Below are 15,711 nucleotides of genomic sequence, written 5' to 3' on the forward strand. Positions count from 1 at the left end.
ATATATTTTAATATAAACGTTATATATTTACTTAATTTATATTTGAAACTTTATATATTTACATGTTCAGTATTAAGTTTAATATAATATCAACTTTGTTATAAGTCTATAATATAAACCGTGTTTAATATAAACTTTATATAATTACTTACTTTATATTTGAACTTTATATATTTAATGTTCTGCAGAATTTAATCTTAAATAAACTTTAACGCCCCATACTGCCAGTATCTTTCTCCCCCTGGTCAGAAAATGCTAATTTTATGTAGATACTGTAATAAACGAAAGTTTTTAATGTCATCAGAGAAGCAGAAATATAGGCAAATTTTAAATCCCTTGTCATAAATATAACTGAAGTGAAAGCAAAGATATATGCATTTTGATAGTTACAAAGACAGCTCTTTAACACGGGTGGAACACGAACAAGGGGAACTTAGTACCCAAATGAGCCACAGAGATATTAGAAAGAATTTTTTCAGTGTCAGAGTAGTTAACAAATGGAATGTATTAAGCAGTGATGTGGTGGAGGCTGACTCCATACACAATTTCAAATGTAGATGTGATAGAGCCCAATAGGCTCAGGAACCTGTACACCTGTTGATTGACGGTTGAGAGTCGGGACCAAAGAACCAAAGCTCAACCCCTGCAAGCACAAATTAGGTGAGCACAACTAGGTGAATACAGCTGAGGGGCGGGACCAAACAGCTGAAGCTCAATTCCCTACGCATAACTAGGCGAGTCCATAGGAATTACCGTTTGTCCTGGCGCCATCTATGTTTTGACAGCAGTACTACTAATGTTCCCACGTTATGTGATGATCGCTATACGGCTGTTACGGTCAGTTGCTCTTCTATATATGTTTATGGACAACGTAGGTGATTTGAGGCAATTTGCGGCCAGAGTGAAATAGTATCCACGCGCTGAGTGATGGAGGAGGATATATACTGCAGTGTACTCGACCAGCGGGTGAGAGGTAAGTTATATCGAACAATTATGGGGAATAGATGGGTTATTTTAAGCGTAGAATGTCAGGTAACCGGTAACTACACAGATGGGGTAGTGTTTTTTTAAGTCTTTATTTACTAAAGTGGAACATTACATTATGCCTTTAGCTGAACAAGTCTACTGGTGGGGGAAGTAGACGGGTTTTATGAAAGTATTTTACCTAAATTTGAGTATTTGGTTAACTAGTTCAGCAGTTACCAGGGAGGGTGTTCCTTTAATCTAATCTAAAAATCCTAGCCGGACAAAGTGATTAAATAAAGAAATTGAATAGAACGAAGTGGTTTGCCAGGGTGCTTAACATTTAGTTTAGTTCACTTACTATGCAGCCCATGCTTAAAGAATGCAAGTTTATCATATTGAATTTACCGCAGTTTTACTGCATTTAATATACCGTTTTTACCCTATTTAATTATGTCGGGTAAAGGCCGGTCGTGGAAAGTTCCTAATATAGCAAGTTTTAAAGGAAAAGTTTGAGTTAACTTTAACGCTTAAGTTGGTGACCAATTAGCTTGGTCTATTGTGAGGAAAGTTACTAGAATCTAACATTGCAAGTGCCATTTCTCTACTCTTTTTGAGAAACATGACTAGATACATGAATCGCATAGTTTTATTACTAAATGTTCATGGATTAGGTTGCATAGTTGAGGAAATGGTGATAAGGTTTGTGATTGTGTACCTTGACTTCAGCAGAGATTTTGATAGTGGCTCGGATCATTGGGAATGCTGACTGAAGTTGATTAGGTCATGGCTATACCAAAGGAAATTAGTATAAATGGGGTTAAGTTTGGAGAAGTGTTGTAAGTAGTGCCTAAAAGCTCTCCTTGGACCTCTGTTATTCGCAAGATTATGGTTTAGACTGCAATAGTTGCAGAATTGGCAAATAAAAAATACCGATGCCCTATATAGTTTTGAAATGGTAAAGACTACCAGATGCAGTTTAATGCTGACAAATGTGAGGTTTGGGGGCTAGGTAAAGATGAGATAGATGGTGTAGATTGTTAAGAGTATTAAATTTTTTGCAGGTGGTAAATTCTCCCCGAGCTGGCACTGCTCTCCAGCCTGGGATGTTGATTGGTTAGTCTTCAACTGCCTCCCAACATGGTAGTGAGGTCCTGAGCTGACATGCAGTGAGGAACGTGGAAAGCTTCCTGAATTGGCACATGGTATGCCTCCCTTTCAAACCGGCAGCTGGCACAAATGTTCCAGCTAACATCAGAATAGTGGATGAAGCCCACACTAAAATGTAAGTGGTACAGTAAACGGACACCCCCCCCCTCCCTTTTGCAACCCGTTCTCGCAAATTTAATAAGTCTATATTGACTTATTAGTTGCGTGCATAGGTGATGCATTAACATAAGTTTCCCTTGAAAAGCTTCATAGAAAACACCGACCTTACCTAACCTATACCTATAATAGGTTAAGTAACAATTGTAATTACGAAGCTATAAGATGCTTATTTGTATAAGATGTTGACTTGAAATGACTATAGCTTTGTTTGTAATTAAGATGGGGCAACAAGATACTTGGTGTGCCATTTAAAACGGGAACTGTTAAACTGGTGGTACAGGTATGAACAAAATAACGTCGCTATGCAAATGACTTTTTAGTAATATTTACTGTTAACATGACAGGTTGTGGAAGGTCCTGGCAACAAAGAGCTGCAGGAAAATACTTGCAGATCTACAGTAAGTAGTGTTGTGTACATTGGAATTAGAGGGTAGAAGTTAATTGCTAAAAACCTATTAAATATGTAGCGAGTAGATTATCCCAATAATATACTCGCTCCAAATATAGTGTTAATATTCCTGTCAACCGTTGGAGATGAATGAGGTGAGGCGTTGCCCGGGCATATAAGCAGCAGGATAGCAAACATTAAACCAGAGTCTTTCAAGTGTGGTCTAGAGCAGACACTTGCGAGATACTGTACCAACGCTCAGTGCGCTCAACTCACACCAACGTATCACCTGTGTACTTCTGTATATTCGACCAAATATATATATAGTATCTTAGTGTCTGTGTTTGTCACCATACTTTACGTAACAATAGAACCGTTACAAATATTAGGGTATGGAAGTCTAGGCTTAGGCTAGTGGGTACCATATCTGCAAGTTTAGTCCTTTCAGGAATGTATTGAAATTGTGAAAATTGTAATGTGGGGTATTAGATCTTAAACAGCATAGTTGAGGGTGTTTTATTAATAATTTTAATGAAATAAATCTTGTTTAGTTAACATTAAATGTTTGTTAAATAAGCTTTAATCTATAAATGTATAACACTGTTAAGGGTAATCATGAGTCAAAGTTAATGGCAGGAAAAGTTTTGTTTTAAGTGATTGTATTTTTTCCCTTGAAAGTAAAAAATATTCAATTTACTTTAGCTTGGTTTTAAATTTATATAGTTTTCCAGAATGTGGTTTGGAAAGTCCAGAAGTCCCTCTGTCAGTTGCCTAAACAGAATCAGGCGAGTTGTAGTAAAGGTTAATCTGAATAGATTTGCATAAAAGTAAAAAAATAGTAATAACTTAAACAATATAGCAATGGCTAAAGATAAATGTAAATTGCCATAGAAGTGCAGTTGTGGATAGTTTCTCAAATGACATTTACTGAAACTTGGCAAATTGATGCCATATATATTTATATTGCTAAATTAGATCTTTACTACTGCTACTAGAATATGTAGGAAAGGTAAATTCCTTAAAGAAATTTTTTCTATCTGAATTTGTAAAGTACTGAATGCTAATTTGAAAAGTAAAGTAAGATTGGCTTTAAATCTGAAATTTTGTTGAAATATTTTTCAGGTGAAAGTGATGCATGGACTGGGGCACCTTTACTCTGCAAAAGGGGGTGAGTTTGAATTTGATGTTTTAGCTATATCAATGACCTAATCTTAATTCTCTTATCTAGTCCATTTATAGGTGTGTAACCATGTCCTACTGTTACAACCCACAGGGGATGATGCAGTTTGTACTGATCCTACCCCATTTCATAAAAGGGGACCAGGCAGTCCTGCAGATTTCCCTGGCTTGGCTTTTTGAGAGCTTTGCTCTACTACCCATCTAATAGATGGACTAGATTTGCATAGGTTTAGGGACCCTTAACAATGGTTACATTGTTAATTCTCACAGGGCTTGTTTGCTGAATGGGTGGATGCATCCAAAACTTTAGTGCCTGGCATGCATTGTACAGTGCTTTCAGTAAAGCATATGTACAATGTGTTGATGGCACTAAAGTGGTGGATGTAATGCACCCATTCAGGGAACAAGCTCTGCACTAAAACCAGAGGAAGGTATAGGCCTTGCTGAGACTATCTTGAAAGATAGGATGTTAGGATTTTTGGGCTTATTATTAGGCATTGGTGATAATAAAAGTAGTGTCCCTATTTAATGTTTATTTTTCTTTTACAGGTGATTGTCTCTGGAGTTGTCTTGGCCTTTTGGATCTTCTGTTCATCTAGGAGCATCTGTCCCACAACCTGAAACAGTAATAAATATTAGATGTATTATAAATACTATATGTAAAACTTATTAAATAAAACAATTTTAATGAAACTACTTTATATACCTTATCCTGAAATTATGCTGGAAATTGTTTACTACTATTGATGCAATGTTTAAACATCTGAAATTTTATTACTTTGAAAATAAATACTTGGTAAAATTTACACCTATTTGTAACTTGTTACATAGGTGCATGCAAAATGCACTGAAAAGATGTAAAAGTGGACTACCCATTCAATTTACATACACTAAAATATTACAAATTAGTCTGAAATATTAAAGTGGAAGAAACTTTAAATTTACTTTCAAATATGAAAACTAAAATATTGACTAAAGCTATGCAACACCTAAGTTTTGTACAAATTATAATTAAATTAACTAAATCTTTAGTTCTTTAGTTAACTAAATTAACTAATTAAAATTAATCATTGTTAAATTTACAAAACATTAGAAAAGTGACACTGAAGCATCTATACAACATGGTTTTCACAAAGTCTTTGGTAACTTAAATAAGAGCTTTGATTAAATTTGTCTGCCAAACTTCAGATATTCTGAAATATTTTACCTAGACTAAAACCATCATTGTTTGAAAGGGGCAAAACAGATTACTGTCAATTAGTTTGACCTAACATCTGCAAGATCCTGAAGGCATGGAATTTTTGTTTGTAAAACTTTTTTTAGCAAACAAACCCTGCCTAATGAACCTGCTCATTTTTTTTTTTTTTAAAATGGTAATTGCAACATTACCAAAGGCCATTGTTTTAATAGCCAAAGTACCAAATGAAAGAAAGAAGCAACAAACAGGTACATGGTAGAAAGACCAAAAGAATGGTTACGAGGACCCTTTCATTTGTTAAAGAAATGACTGGGAAAAATGCTGTCATATCACAAGGGGTCTTAACCCTTGTCATATACATCACTGACATTAATCTAAATATTACCAACCACAAAAATTGCTGATAACATCTTATAAAAAAAATAAAGAATATAATATTGAGGCCTTAATGCAGATCTCTAACTCTACAAATAGTAACAAGACTGGCAATTTCTTAATATAAAACAGAAAAAATCCAAGACCTTGCACGTGAGCCAGAACAATCCATATCACAACTACCACATTAAAATGAAACAACAATGAAGGTAAGGTAATTACCAAAAGAAGGCACCAAAGTGCGAAATAATCAGAGGGCGCTAAATATCACCAAGAATGCCAATACGAGAACAAAAATGCATAAGGTGAACGATATCAAAAGTATCCGATTCACCTAGAATTCTATCGAGGGACAAGTGACTGCGAGGGACGGTCGGAAAGCAAGACACACGCTCGTCCTGGAAGTCAGGACATTCAACAAGGATATGTACAACTGTAAGAGGGACAATGCAATTCGGACAATAAGGAGCAGGGCGGCGCTCCATTAAGTGACCGTGGGTTAAGCGGGTATGACCAACCCACAGCCGTGCCAAAGCAGTGTCCCACCGCCGGTTACGGTGGTAGGAGGAAGGCCACGGGGACACACTAAGTTTGAGAGTACGCAGCTTGTTACCAACCACAGAGGACCAACAACCCTGCCAACGGGGAAGAATGAATAACAGGATAAAAGTCGGAATAAGGAATACCTTTACGGGAGATGGGACAAGAACGGATAGCTTCCTTAGCGGCAGCATCCGCACGCTCATTGAAACACCAATATGGCTGGGAACCCAGCAAAACTCTACTGATTTAAATTTACTAGAAATAAGAAACAGCCAATGTTGAATTTCAACTACCAAAGGATGGACTGGATTAAAGGATTCTAGAGCCATGAGGGCACTGCAAGTGTCAACTACAAACACAGAGGAGCATTGACAGCGAGAAAAGAGTTGATGAAGAGCATAGAGAATAGCATAAAGTTCTGCCATGAAGATGCTAGTCTCCGGAGGCAGGAGACACAAAGGTGCAGTCAGGAAAAACAACAGAGTAGCCTACACCGTCTGCAGACTTAAGACCCATTGGTGAAGACGGAAATAGAGTGGAAGTGTGAAGAAAAGTGTTCAAGGAAAAGGTGATTTAGAACTGTAGGAGGGGTAAAAGTTTTAGTCATGTGGGTCAAGGCTTACAGAATTTAGGAACGGGGACCCCTCCATAGGGGCAAAGACGGAATGACACGAGGGGAAATATTGGTAACACAAACTGAAAGAGCATTTTGTAAGAGAGACAACCGTACAGAAAGAGATAGGTGGTGAAGGGGAACAGGAACCACAGGATGGGTAAAGGTCAAGGCATGACATAAGCAAGAGTGAGGGTGCTGTAAGGACCGTGCAAGGTGGAGAAGACAGTAGCGATCATGGCGATCCTGTAGAAACAGGACGCCAGTTTCAACATACAGGCTTAGGGTAGGTGTCGAAGGAAAGGTACCAGAGCTGAGCCGTAACCCAGTATGATGCAGTGTGTCCAGATGGTGAAGGGTAGAAGGAGAAGCACACGAGTAAACAGGGCCATAATCGAGTTTAGACAGAACGAGAGAGGAATGTAAAGAGAGGAGCAGTGTCGATTAGCTCCCCAAGAAGTATGGGACATGACCTACAGTTAGTTAAGGGCCTTAGAGCATTCAACTCGGACGTAAAAAATATGGGGCGACAAAGACAAACGAGTGTCAAAGATTAGCCCTAAAAGCTTTAGCAGATTCTTTGTACAAAAGGGGATGACCCCTGTTACCTAACAGTAAATAGGTATCTGGGAGTTAGCTGTTACAGGCTGCTTCCTAGGGGGATGCGTGTGTGGGAGAAAAAATAATTTAGTAGTTAACCACTGAACTGCTCTGTCTCCAAATAACACCCTGGTGCACAAGAAATAAATTCTTTCCAAAAAATTTTTTTCTTTTCTTATATTGTTAAAATGCAGAGTCTGATCACGGGGAAACTAAACAAAAAATATTGTATGTGACTTACTTTAGCTGCGATGGAGCTGGGAAGTTGAGCAAATTATGGGCGCTGAGCGTTGGAGCGATGGGGGTCTGTCGGCCCCGCCACCCCGTGCGACGGCAGTTGCTGCGAATAAAATGTTGCGCAATTATTTTGAAGTTTCTCATTCATTTCTTCTTTTTTTTTTGCTGTAATATTATTTAAAAGTGTGTAATTTGTGGAATTTATATAATTCAAAGTATAGAACATCGCTATGCTCAAAATTATGGGCCTCATATATGCGACATATTCTACAATCAAACAGTGTTTTTGCTGTTATTACACTATATACACACATTGTATATACCCATCAACGTATGTATTCACCATAACGATCCACTATGTTGGTATGGTGAGCCCAAAAAACATGAGTGAGCTGCCACACCCTGCCAGTCCTCCCTCCCTCCTCCAACACATTACTCGCCAACATTCCTCCTCCCAAAATACTGTTATTGTGTTTATTACACTATTTACACACGTTATGTATAAGCATCTACATGTTTTATTCATGTACATACGTACATACTTGCCATCTCCTCACCTCTCTCTCTTGCCTACTTAATGCTCTTGCTTCCCTCATCTCATCACAATCGACTTTATAATGGTCCAGGACGGATCGAAATGTCGTCGTCTATTCAATTTCTAGTGTGTGGTTTGGTCAACAATGAAATCTTCATGCAAGATCTTATAAAGAAAACCCCTAGAACGAGTTTTGCAGATACGAAAGAGTTTAAGGTGAGTAGGGGATGGTTTGAGAAATTTTGAAAAAAGACGTGGTATTCATAGTGTTGTGAGGCATGGTGAGGGTGCCAGCTCAGACAAAGTAGGGGCTGAAAGATTTGTTCGTGATTTTAAAGATTTTGTAGATACTGTATTGATGGATATATTCCACAACAAGTGTTTAATTGTGAGGAGACATAGCTATCCTGGAAAAAATTGCCGAAGAGGACATACATTACCCAAGAGGAGACGTCATTGCCCGGACACAAGCTAACTTGGGCTAACTTGTGTCAGGATAGGCTAACTCTTGTGCTGTGTGGCGATTTGAAAATTAAACCCTTGCTCGTGTATCATTCCGAAAATCCAAGAGTTTTAAAAAATATATAACGTACAGAAAAACTGTGATGTGGAGTGGTTTGCCCTGCCATCAAAAAATATCTGCAAGAGAAAAGTTTGACACTCAAGGTCCTGCTTCTCGACAATGCTCCTGCTCATCCTCCAGACTTGGAGGATGCATTGTTGGTGCCACTTTTTTTTTTTTAGGGATATTCCTACATGAGCCCTGAGTTTCTGGCTAATGTACCAATGACATGAAGGAGGAGTTTTCAACCTACCTTGTGTTAGGTGTGCAGAGGTCAATGGTTGAACATAATGTCAGGAGCAAAGGGGGGGCGTTTGCCTCTTCGAACACAATTGCGACCATCTTCATCTCTTCGAACTATCCTAAATGCTCTCTTCACCTGTCTGACCAAATTGGGTGTCCAGACCACCTTTGAATCTGAAATTGTAAAATTAATAGCAATTTCAGAATATTCAGTCCATTTATACTAACAAAATTATATACAGTATACTGTAATTGAAATTTTACAGAATGATAAAGGGAATTTAGCAACTTTGTTAAAATGCACACGGGGGAAATACATGAAAATAGGTTAATATTGTTTGTAAGGTTGATGGGAAATGTTTATTACTTTTATGATTTAAAAGATGTATAGCCCTAATACTCCATCCTGGGTGCATTCCACCAGGTAATGACCACAGCAAAAGTTTTCCACGAGGCTCTATTGTCACACAAACTTTTCACATTTTCAAACTTGATTCATCTTTCCCCCCCCCCCTCGTTCCAGGGGTTTTCTTTAAAAGGTCTTCATGCAAATGCCTTGGTTTCTCACAAATGATGGCCTCTGAAATGCTATCACCTGCTAACTCCTTGTTGTGTATCCAAATTAATAAAAACTTTTTAACATCCTCAAGTGTTTGTGTTCTTTGTTTTGGGATTGTTGATATGCCTTTTGCCACTTTAATGTTCATAATGTCCTTTTTCTTAGCAAGTACAGTGCATATTGTTGACATAGATTTGTTGTACTGCCTAGCTAGTTCAACAACCTGTGCACCATTTTGATGTTTATGAATGCTCTCTTGTTTTTCCTCTATGGTCATTCTCACATGTGTTTTCTTGGCTTGAACCTTACCACTGGCTTTCTTGGGACTCATGGCAAGATATATCATAACAAATTTTATGTTCAAATAGCCAAAAATCCCAAAACAAATGTAATGCTTTACAAAGAATTCAGGCGCGATACTTACTAGGCAGGAGACACTGGTAAACTGAGGCGCGATCACCATGCCACCACGCGCTAGGTCAGCCCATACATATATCAACAAACTCCTTTCCCGAGGCAAAGTTTGTAACCCGATTCAAATTTTTTGAAGAAATTAGGCTCGTAACCCGAAAAGTTCATAAATATTCATTCGTAAGCCGAGGTGTCACTATATACAGTATAACTAAAAAATTAAACTCAGGATTACTTTCAACCCCCACCCCTTTTGCTCTACTCCGTCGCCACCTACCTTCACCCCCCTCTATGATGTACTCTTCCATAGACACCTACCTTTGCCCCCCTCCTCCCCTCTACTCCTCCATCATCACCTACCTTCACACCCCCTCCCTTCTCCTCCTCCATCGTCACCTTCCTTTCACCCTCCTCTATGATGTACTCTTCCATAGACACCTACATTCACTGCATATAATGCTCCCCTCTACTTCTCCATCGTCACCTACTTTCACCTCCCCCTCCGCTCTACTCCTCCAGGGTCGCAGACAATTTCACGAGCGTGAGAACTACGAGTTCTCTAACCACTCTCACACTCCTACTCTCTCACCAGTCAGGGGGAGGGAAGGAGGGAGGAAATGAAGGAAGAAAGGTGGGGGAGAGAGAATAGGCAGGGGGGAGGAGGGCCTAGATACATTTCTTCCATATAGATAGGTACTCTGAGGGAGAGCTGCTTGCCAAGAGCCCTATCAGACAGGCTTCCTATTCCTCAACCCTCCCTAATATGCCACATCCTGGTCAGGACAACTTGCTCGATTGTTATTCTTGGTGTGACTCGAGAACTGACCTCGAGGCGGGGCATGGGCATGGATTATCTCCCTGGGGCACGCACCTCCCTGCCCCAGCTCTCTCTCTCTCTCACATAATCTATCAAGGGTCTAACATGAGGTCATTGTGCCTACCAGAAGTGTATATGTCCAAGGCTGGCCACCTGTCTGGACCATTCAAATGTATAAACACGTAATTAGTCTATTAAAATTATATATAATGCTACAATTATAAATTAATTTGTTCGTGGTCATTCGTTTATCAGTATTTTAATATGAGGTATATATACGCATGTATGTATACATTGACGTACACATATATGATTATGTGTATGGAATGATTATGATTATGTGTAATCATATATGATTATATCTAATGGAATGCATTAGTAAGTGATGTGGTGGAGGCTGACTCCATACACAGGTTCAAGTGTAGATGTGATAGAGCCCAATAGGCTCAGAAACCTGTACACCTGTTGATTGACGGTTGAGAGGTGGAACTAAAGAGCCAGAGCTCAACCCCAGCAAGCACAATTAGGCGAGTATATGAACGAATGCACATGTACACTTTCAAATGAATTAAGATACCTTGAGATACACAATGACTTAGTTTAAATAGTTTAAACACATTATGGTACTGATTTTGACATGCTGATGTCTGGAAGGGAGAGGGGGTGTGGGGGGTTATTGTCTGAGGTGGAGGACCAGAGGAGGGGGTCAGTGGAAGGATGGTGGCTGGAGGGATGCCATTGTTCTAATGGTTATGAAAACAATTATTGATGGCAGGAATTCAGTGGGTGTGTACTTCACCCGCACCATCACCATACTGTGCCCTGCTACAACCCCCCCCCCCACTCCACCCATGCTGTGCGGGGTGTATTACACATTATGGGATAACCGACTGTCTGTCCATTCCTGTCTGCTCGTTATGCTGCCCTTCCTTTTGAAAATTGTCTGCTTTATCGACTTCCTTCAAGACCACACGTTAGCCTCTTATCACGCCCTCTTACCACTCTCAGGGAGCCGGCTCTTCTATACAATAGTTACCACTCAGTCCCCAAGGTGAAAGAGTGTCCGGGCATATGACTTGTTACGTGTACTTATTTGCGATTCGTTTGGGCTGTCACGTGTGGTGATTAGTGTTGGGTAAGGCTAGGCCAGGTCAGGTCAGACTAGGCCAGGTCAGGTCTGGCTAGGCCAGGTCAGGCCAGGCCAGGCTAGGCAGGGTGAGAGAAGTAAAGCGGCAGGTACTTACGTTTCCGAGAAAGTAGCGGCGGTAGTATATTGTTGATTTAGATTCGACGACATCCTGAAGCTAGTAGGTGGCGGCCTCATCGCTCTCGAACTTCTTGTTGTTGTAGGGGATACGAGGCACACCCAATATCCCCCTTACATTGATCACATCGCACACTAATATTTTTACTTTTTCGGACACCAGATTTGTCTGTTTCGTATATGTATAATTGTTCAATATTAAAACCACAATAGAATGCTCTAAGTACTTTCGTATATTAATACATCTTCAGAAGGAATGGTTCGCTCTGAAGATGTATTAATATAAGAAAGTACTAAAGGAAATTCCTGTTTCAATTCTTCCTCCGTGGTCTGACACTCTTATTATATATTGTATATACTGAATTATATATACTATGCTTATATAATATATACTGAAATATTGTTACATTTAACGTATGAAACAAAGTATATATCTGTATTTTTAATAAAATATAAAACATTAATATTTATCAACGTATCTCTGTGAATTACATAATTTATCAGTATTGTACAGCCTGTGATCTCCACCTGGCTGGCCACTGATACCTAAGTAGCTTTCATGTGTCCGGACACCGGCGATAGGATTGTATTATTTAACTTTAAAGAGAGAGATATTTCTTGAAATGTTGTCACATTAACGTCTACATCTTCCTTCCTTCTGACATATAGATTTTAAGGTTAATTAGCATATATGGAAATAAATTACACAATTTATAGGCTGGTGTGAAGGGCTTCACACTCTTAGAGCAAGCCATCAAGAAACTGTACAGTATCAAATGCATATATCTTCGCTTTCACTTCAGTTATATTTATGACAAGTATTTAAAGTGTAGCTTATATTTCTGCCTTTCTGTTGACATAGAAAACTTTCGTTTATTACATTATCTAGATAAAATTAGCATTGATCTTCAAAAGGTTGTAGTTGTAACTTCCATTATAAACAACATTATTATTGCAAACAGTAGGAGTTTCAAAGTCTCATTTGTATGGATACCTTCTCATATAGGTGTTGTCCAGCATGATGACACAAACAAGGCAGCTAAAACTGAATGTGATAAGCCTGAAGTTGAGTGGGATATGGGCATTCCAATCTCTTCTGTCAAAGCCGCAATATTTTAGGAAATTAGGGAAGACAGAAGAGCAGTCACTGACACACAAAAGCCAGAAAGTAAGAGTATAAAGAGCTATGACATGTTTATGTGCCTCTGTAACCTTTTCCACTACCGCCCACAAGATGATATATGGGGTGCATAATTAATGAACTAAACTAAGTAAACATGTTTAGAATCGAGAATTATATGAACGGACAGCATAAAACTTCCACTAGTGTCACAATGACAGTGTGACATTGTAATTGCCAGAATTAGGCTAGGATATCGATATGTATCGCAGGTGGCTGCAGGTAATGAATAGCCCCCAATGGTGAATATTCCAATTGTAAACTATGTGAACAAGAGCTGGGACATACTCACCAACACTATATCTGTGATTGCCCTGTTATAAGTGACTTCAGACCAAATGGTATAAGGTACTTTGAACTCTGTAATTACTTCACACACTTAGGAATATTGGAAGATATTCTTATGCTGTACCCGGATTTTGCTAACGGAGGCTAATAGATCAGCCTTATATTTTATGTTCTCACCTGATTGTTACCTTGAGGAAGGCCCGTAAGTGGTAATCCTCTTGAACCATTAACAGTATCAATAGATGATACTGGAGATCTGTGGAGGTGCGACTGGACCCTGCGTGACGGGAGATGTATCCCTTGTTTCTTGTGATTGATTGATGAGGATTAAGCCACCCAAAAGGTAGCACGGGCATGAATAGCCCGTAAGTGGTGTTCTTGTTAGTCACAGTTGATTTTTTTTTATTGAGGCTGGTATTTTATCCCGATTCCATGTATAACTAACCATCCTGTGAGATGGGAATATTTAATGAACTTATAGCTAGTTTTTGATATACACTGTGTAATCTTTCATATAGAATAGGGTAGCAGCACATTACTGTGTATACCTAAGCTTGTTAATAATAACAAAAAAAAAAGTTAGTTTCTATCGATAGGGAGAGCGATGGTTCAAAAATCCTTCTTTAAAATATGAATATCTTTCCTATCTCACTAAGATCTAATCTCTGTGATTAAAATGCAAAATTGACTTTGTCACTGCCTTTTTGATAACGTATACAATCATAAGCTTATTTGTGAATCTCTATTAAACAGTAAATCAGAGAGCTTGTAAGGTTCCGTGTTCCATGTCCGAAGAAACGGAGATTTTACATAAATACAGTACATGATAGTTTAAGTAGCGAACGCATACCAACAAATAACGATTAGTATCTATAACAAAAATATTGTTCTATGGAGTTGATTTAACTTCCAACCATGTATTTTTAAATAATCTTTAACGTTTTCTGGCTAGTTATGTTAGATTTGATTAAAAATACGCATTCTACTTGTTAATATCGTTAGATTTGATTAAAAATACGTATTCTACTTGTTAACATCATAAATTAAATTTGCGATAATTTGAGCAGAGAAGTTTGAAGACTGGATCACTGTGTACAGAAGGTTGATATGCCAGCAAACACTTTCCAGAGAGCAATATATCTTGGATAAGTCGCTTCACGATATTGTTGCTTGGACCATCGACTTCCTTTGATATTACATATTTACATCTTATTTTGTTATGAAATTATATTTTTTCAATGTAAAATTATGTTTTCTCATTTTCTGCATCCAGCATCCACATTACAGTGAGTAAATATACCATATTACTTCATTGCTTACGTAATGCTAGGAAGGTTTGAGTAGCTTTGGGTCTTTAGTGGACAGAATCTCCAATAGATGGGGCGAGAGTCGCCCCATCTCTCTCGCCCGGGCGGGACTCGAAACTTAAATTAAAATTGCTATGTCATTGGTCTCCAACATGATATATTTCCTTTGATGCACTCACAATAACGATTATAGCTCTGTCTTTCTGGAGGCATGTAATATTTTAGGCTTTATTAGCGTATCTTTGTTAATTAAGGTTCAAACACCTCCACAGGATACTTGATCAACCAGGCTGATTTATATGTCAGCAACCTGGTCCAGCAACTAGGAGGCCTGGTTGAGGTGAGGACCGGGCCGCAGGGACGTAGAGCCCCGAAATCATCGCAAGGTAACCCCATGAGGGTACATGTGTTATTGAGTTAAATTAATAGAAACTTGCAATGATAACTTCCATAACCAACATGTCAATGGCCCCAGAATAATGAGGTATAAGAGAACTACTTAAATACAGTATAACCTGATATTCACTCGCATATAGGGGCAGTCAACTTCAGAGGCCTTATGGGAGTGAGTGATTACTGTGTAATGGCATTTTAGTATGGTGTTGCAGTATGGCTGCATTGTTTTGGTATAAGGCTTGGTGTTAGAAAGCTGAAATGTGAAAAGGTAACGAGAACATTTTCCCTTCCTTATGCCAACATTAATTGTACTACACCACCCTAGTGCAGAGAGAGACTGGATAGCAATGGAGCAAGCCTACCTTATGCTACCTTTCAAGATAGGTGCCTCATGACCTCTACAGTTCCAGCTACATGTGGGGGTCCTTTACACAATCTTCCACACAATGAAGTTCATCACTGCTTAAATGTGGTATACTATGATGCTATTCCAGATATGTTGCCAAATGTCAATCCTTCTGTGGCATCCACAGTGAGTTTATCCCACTGGAACTCCCTACATTGTTCCTAGCCCAGCCATCACTGGTGCCTCTGCTTACTCTGTCACCACCACATATATTGGGTATCCTGCTTGAACTCCATCTCTTTCCTTCAGCCAGATAACAGAGATGAGGATGACTTTACCTTGAGGGCTTCACAATTCACCTGCCTACTATGTCCCTTG

General features: G+C 38.8%; 2 long non-coding RNA genes across 2 annotated transcripts; one reads left to right on the forward strand and one right to left on the reverse strand.

Annotated features, from left to right (window-relative positions):
• Window positions 1-841: 841 nt before the first annotated feature.
• On the forward strand, window positions 842-4,423 carry LOC138359181 (uncharacterized). Its single transcript, XR_011225850.1, has 5 exons — window positions 842-973; window positions 2,028-2,248; window positions 2,637-2,690; window positions 3,803-3,848; window positions 4,409-4,423. It is a non-coding gene; the product is annotated as an uncharacterized lncRNA (long non-coding RNA).
• On the reverse strand, window positions 4,378-15,686 carry LOC138359178 (uncharacterized). Its single transcript, XR_011225847.1, has 5 exons — window positions 15,672-15,686; window positions 11,797-11,985; window positions 8,776-8,939; window positions 7,430-7,528; window positions 4,378-4,476 (listed from the first exon to the last, which is right to left on the reverse strand). It is a non-coding gene; the product is annotated as an uncharacterized lncRNA (long non-coding RNA).
• Window positions 15,687-15,711: the final 25 nt, after the last annotated feature.

The sequence above is a fragment of the Procambarus clarkii genome, chromosome 89 (genome assembly GCF_040958095.1).
Source record: "Procambarus clarkii isolate CNS0578487 chromosome 89, FALCON_Pclarkii_2.0, whole genome shotgun sequence".
NCBI lineage: Eukaryota > Metazoa > Arthropoda > Malacostraca > Decapoda > Cambaridae > Procambarus > Procambarus clarkii.